The sequence below is a fragment of the Eriocheir sinensis genome, chromosome 10 (assembly GCF_024679095.1).
Source record: "Eriocheir sinensis breed Jianghai 21 chromosome 10, ASM2467909v1, whole genome shotgun sequence".
NCBI lineage: Eukaryota > Metazoa > Arthropoda > Malacostraca > Decapoda > Varunidae > Eriocheir > Eriocheir sinensis.
In genome coordinates, this window is record NC_066518.1 from 10795238 (window position 1) to 10801063 (window position 5826).

General features: G+C 49.1%; 1 protein-coding gene across 1 annotated transcript in view; it reads left to right on the top strand.

The window, feature by feature from the left end:
• Nucleotides 1-5393, top strand: part of LOC126996585 (achaete-scute complex protein T4-like) — a 99824-nt gene extending 94431 nt beyond the window's left edge. The window contains exon 3 of the mRNA XM_050857186.1: nt 4977-5393. The gene's annotated coding sequence lies outside the window, so the exon portion shown is untranslated. The remainder of the gene's footprint in view (nt 1-4976) is intronic.
• The last annotated feature ends 433 nt before the right edge of the window (nt 5394-5826 follow it).

Below are 5826 nucleotides of genomic sequence, written 5' to 3' on the forward strand. Positions count from 1 at the left end.
AGGCATTTAATAACTCCAGCACAGTTAATCTGTATTTATTATCGCAATTTCTGATCAACTATATCCATTTTTTGTATTGAGAGAAAATGGTCACACGCAGACGAGGAGGAACAGAGGAGTGAGGAGGACCCACCTGGGTCTGTCTATAGCTCCCTCCTCCCCTCAATGGCTAATCCCTTGACCAGTGGACAAATGTACAGTCACGACCCCCTTCCCCTCCCCCAGCAGGCTAATGGCTTCTGTCCTGCCAAAGAGAAAGCGAGATTTGAAAATTTTGGCCCTCCGTCTCTTTGGTTTATCTGCCAGTCTGTTCAGTGTCATCTTCCGGGTCGTGTCCAGGTGGCCTAAGAAAATGCGCTTTGGGGACACTTTCTGTTATTAAGGAAAAGTGAGGCACAAAAACGATAGCTGGCGTAAAAGATCAATTCCATAATGGCTGTGTCTCTGGAGGTGGCATTACTCTTTTGAGGTAATTCATATACACGAAAAAAATTCTAAGAGTGGCATCAATTCACGTATTTAACGCCTTTCAGTAGTTCGCCCTTGAGGAGAAAAAATGTGTAGTTCTCGGGAGTAAATTTTTTGTTATCACTCTCCACTGTTGTTCCTTGGGGTATTCCATTTTTTTCTTTTCCGGAACCCTTGTCCTCCCTCCCCATTCACAGCAAGGATCAACCTCTCCCACCTAGCACATCTGTCTTGTCCCTTTCTCCATCTCACCCTTCTCAGCTCTTTGCCGGAGACTTCTGTAACGAAAATAACAAATAATCTCTCTCTCTATCTCTCTCTCTCTCTCTCTCTCTCTCTCTCTCTCTCTCTCTCTCTCTCTCTCTCTCTCGCCCCTTTCCCTCTTCCTTTATACCCTATCCTATAACTCTTCTTTCCCCTTTAGATATCTCCCCTTTCCCATATCTCTCCCTTTTCCGTTTCGTTAACGCATCTCCCCTTTCCCTTTCCCATACCTCCCCTTTCCTTTTCACATATCTCTCCCTTTCCTGTATCTCCCCATACCCATTTCTCTCCTTCCCCATCTCTTCCCAATTTCTCTCCTCCTCTCCATCCTCGCCACCAGCAGCAGTCAGTCCCTTCGCTCTGGCTGCCGCCGCACACCCTGGACCTGCTCAACGATTACTGTGGCCAAACGCCACTTGTCAGGAAAAGTTAGTAGCTCTCAAGTGGCCCCTGTGAGCTCCAAGTTAAACGGTCCGCCTTTGTGTGGCTCCTCCTGGTGGTTGCACACCGCCCGCCGCCTGACAACATATAAAGCCCACACAAATTTTGCTCCATATTTCCCAAAGGACGACTGGACCGAGCGACGTGGGAAATCGCAGAGAAAATTACATTACATAGAAAATCTGGGTTTGAAGGTTACACAACAGACAGACCAACCGACGGACAGATTCGACAAGGATAGGTATAAAAAGATCCACACCAATAAAGAATACTCTAGAGAGATGAATGAAGGGAAAAAGCACAGGATTGACAGATGGATATAGATAAATACGTGATGTGTCAGGAATCCCAAGTATAAGGAATACACTGGTAGTCTAAATTTCAGAACGTCTACGCCTTCCTTCCCACATAACTAATCTAAAACTAACCTTTTCAATAGAGCTACTCTGTTATTTTTTTTATCGGGCTGAGCGAAGGCCGGGACCCATAAATCCCCAGGAGAGCTTTGAAGCCTTCGCACAGCTCCTCTCCTGACCCCCGCTCTGCCTCCTCTCTCCCTCCCGGTGCCTACCCTTCCCTCTCAGTTTCCTCCTCAACCCTCCTGGACAGCCTTTCATAGGAGCCCCTCACGCCTTCATGCCTTGCTCCTCCGTCACCCTAACCCTCCCTCTCCTCCTTCCCCACTCACTTCCCCTCTCCATCAAGCCTCTTCTTCCCTCCCTCCTCCTCCCCCCTCTTCCCCCTCTCAATACTGTGCGCCCTGCAGCCTCCCCTGATAAAAAGGTAGCCCCAGGAGGGAGAGTTCAAGCCGGTTTGTCAGCCTTGAAAGAGGAGAACACGGTGCTGAGGGCGATGGAAAGGGACGAAAAATGAGATATGAGAGTTCCACAAGCTGCTATCTACCATGCCATGCGCACACACACACACACACACACACACACACACACACACACACACACACACACACACACATGCCATCCCTACGTGTTCTTGCTACTGTACGCACACACGACCTTCTGACTCTCACATGGAGGGTGACTAGGAAGTAGAGACAGGGACACACGACCTGGGCGGGGCTGGAGGGGGGGGTGACAGGTGAAAGGGAATGAGAAGGAGGAGACTGGGAGGAGGGGAGACTGAGGAGGGCGTAGGAGTACTTAGGGTGGAGGGCGAGGGGTGGGGGTTAATCACGAGCACAAGAACTCTTTCGTAGCAAAACATCCATTCTTCTCCTGTCAAAAAAGAACTAAGGAAGCCTATTGCGCAGTCTGTCCTCCTGCAATCTTGCATTCAACTGAGGCTGGAAAGCCGTGCGTGGAGTGGGAGAAGCTTCCTGCCCTCCTCATGAGCATCCAGCTCAGGCAAACTCGCTCTTCGCCCAAGAGCACCAATGGAAAAAAAATGATAAAAGACTCAGGAGGATTAAAGAGACGTCGGGCCGCGGCTTCCATCGAACCAAACTTATTTCCCAAGTACCTTACGGTGACAAAGGTGGATGATGATATTTTTGTTTGGTCCATTAGTTCATTTCTGCCATCTTCCCCCCGTGAGCCAAACCAGTCGGGCCAAGTGGCAAGAGGTCCAGGGAGATGAAACCTGATCGGAGGTGGGGCTCAGGCGGAGGTGGTGGGGACGGGTTCGAACGCGGCGGTAATCACTGGAGCGAAGTAGTGCAGTGGGCCGTATCCCGGCCAGACTCCCTGCTTTTGTCCTGAGGCCGCCAGGTGCCACGATAACCAACACGACCTGTTCCTGCCTCCCCCGTCGCCCCTCCTTATCGTTTGGCTCATTGATTTCCGGTATCACAAAGAACTAAGTGCAAATCGCATCTGAAAATACGTCGGGCGAGAACCAAACGTTGCAATACATTTAGTGCGCAACAGTGGGATCCATTAATAGTATCTGCTAACCCGTTCCGTGTAGCAACCAACCCTCATCTGTAGTTCTATCCCCAAAAGCCCCTCCTCCTCCCCCTCCCTTCACGCGGCTCCTCGTCCCTCCCAACCCTGCTCTATGGACACGTTTGTGCTGCTGTGGAGGAAACGGAGATTAGATCTGATATGGACGTATGCTCAGGTAATATTTATGACGAGAGTGCGCTGGCCTGCCCGCGCGGCGCCACCGGTGCATCTCTCGCAGCTCGGCTTTGAAAGTTCCGTCAGAAGCGCGCCTCAACGGTGGTTCCTTTATAGCAGCGCGAACTTTCCCCCGCCAACCTTCCTTTGTAAACTGGAAAATATAATTTGTCCATTGAATGCGGCCATTGAAACGCTTTGAAATTCAATGAATGCCATCTTAGACAGGCGGGATAAGGGGACGAGAGGGACTTTGATGGTTTCACCTGTATATAGTATTTGATAGCCAGTGAAGAGTGAGGAGGTGCAGCTTTAGCTGGGATAACTATTATGGAATGGGATTATGGATGCATTTTATATCATTGGTTCGTGAAACAACATAAAAAAACTAACCTACATTTTTTTCTCGTTACAGATTCTTGCAAGTGGAGAAATCTAGTCATGCTTTTTCCATTACCATGTCCTACTGGTCAGCCTGCTCGTTCTTGCCTGTCTGTATCAACTCACGACCATGAGCACCCTGCCCACACACCCTGGCGCTCCCCGCACGGGCCTCCTCTCTCACGCTCAAGCTCTCCTAAGCCCATCTCCTGGCTGCTGTTCTATCGGTCTCGCTGAACGCGAGCTTACTAGAGGGAAGAGGTGCGTCCCATTGCCCTCCTGCAGAGAGTGCTCCACGTGACTGCTTTGATGTTCCTGCTGTACCCATCACGCCTGGAAGTCCCTGCCCTTCACCAAGCTTCCTCCGTCAGCTGATAATGCTCCGAGATACCACCAGCCTCCGCCGTCTCTGAAGGAGTGGAAGAGGGCCCTACTTAACAAAGCTAATAATAACTGGGTGAGTGCGATGAAAGGGTTCCAGTGCATCCCAGACGGTTTGGTGAATGGTCGAGTGAATTGGCATAAGCCGTGACGCAGCTACAGTTCCAGGGTTGTGATTGTAACACAGCCACCTGATTTAAATTAAGAAGAGGCTTACGTGAGCTCGTGTTTACGGTTTGAATAGTGAGTCTTATGTCACAAGGCCCAATAGGGGTTATGCTAAGAAGAGAAAGTTATGATTTCTCCAAAGGTACTTTACATTCCAGCGATTATATGAGCCTATGCTAGGTTATAGCGCAAAGGCTTAGCTCATGATGCAAATAAAAGTATGGAAGCATTTTCCCACTACGGGCAAAGATCATAAAGCCTAGTAGCCTTCATTCACCTTAGTAACCTCCATTCCATACACCTCCGCACATTATAGTGGTGGTGGTGGTAGGTCCGCCCTGATAAGGTATTAAGTCGACTGCCCCGTGACGGTTGTAGGTCGTCCTCACACAAATGACCTGCCTTAAAGCAATCAGGGGCCGTGTTTACCTTCGCCAACGGGAAAGCAAAGGGAGGGTGGAGGGCCATAGGGTCGCGTGGGAGGACGTGCGGCAGTGGTGGCGGGTGGTGGGACATTCTTGGGAATTATTATTCACTATGCTGTCACATTCTCTCTCTCTCTCTCTCTCTCTCTCTCTCTCTCTCTCTCTCTCTCTCAACACACACACACACACACACACACACACACACACACACACACACACACACACACACACACACACCTGGGGAAAACGATAGTTAGTAAAAAATATCTTTAATTAAATTATTAGGAAGAAAACTGATCTATATCTTAGCTATTATAGATTCTTAAATAAATTATGTTTCTTTATTTAAATTTCCTTCTCTCCCTCTTTGCAGAACCAAGCGGCTACAACTCGAGACGCAGAGCTGCACGAGAAAGCCTCACGAAGCCCTCGAGGACGCGAGAACAATGTGCACGATGAACGAGGAGCTGAAGAGCAGAAGAAAACAAACAAAGGAACAAACTACTCGATCAACAAGGCCTCGGAGAACAAAAGGAAAACAAGAGGAAAGACAGAGGCCCGGCCGGAGTCTGCCTCCCGTGGTGTTTGTGCGGATGGATGTACACACACACACACACACACACACACACACACACACACACACAGACATACTTACACAAATACAAAGACTGACACACACACACACACACACACACACACACACACACACACACACACACACACACACACACACACACACACACACACACACACACACACACACACACACACACACACACACACACACACACACATACACACAACACACGCACACACACACACTCATACTACACAATACACACAAGACACACACACACACACACACACACACACACACACACACACACACACACACACACACACACACACACACACACACACACACACACACACACACACACACACACACACACACACACACACACACAGACATACACACACACACACACACACACACACACACACACACACACACACACACACACACACACACACACACACACACACACACAAAGAGGAAGCATGGCAAGATAATCACCCCAGAATCTTGACTGTCGGGGTCACTCAAATATATATCCATCTAATCTATTAATTATTTTTTTGAGGTTTGTGAATGTTCAGTCAGTACAGCAGAGCCTAATGAAGACATGATATGCTTACGCCAAAGCCCCCTCTCAGCCTGG